Raw genomic sequence first — 234 nt, forward strand, 5'->3', positions numbered from 1 at the left:
CCTAGCTAGGCTAAGGGTAAGATCTTTCTTTATTCTTTTTTCAATCTCTCTGGACCAAGGCTTATATAGCCAAGGTCACCTGACATTTACTTAGTAATAAATATATATATAAACAGTAATTCATCAGTGACATACTTGCACATCTCGTTCAGGATGGCAGACGGTCTATGAACACAAAAATGGGGATTGACAATGAGGATAAGCATCTTATAAATAACAGCAATTAAGTGCTTC

This window comes from Haliotis rufescens, unplaced genomic scaffold (genome assembly GCF_023055435.1).
Source record: "Haliotis rufescens isolate VD_foot unplaced genomic scaffold, xgHalRufe1.0.p SCAF_15, whole genome shotgun sequence".
NCBI classification, from domain to species: Eukaryota; Metazoa; Mollusca; class Gastropoda; order Lepetellida; family Haliotidae; genus Haliotis; species Haliotis rufescens.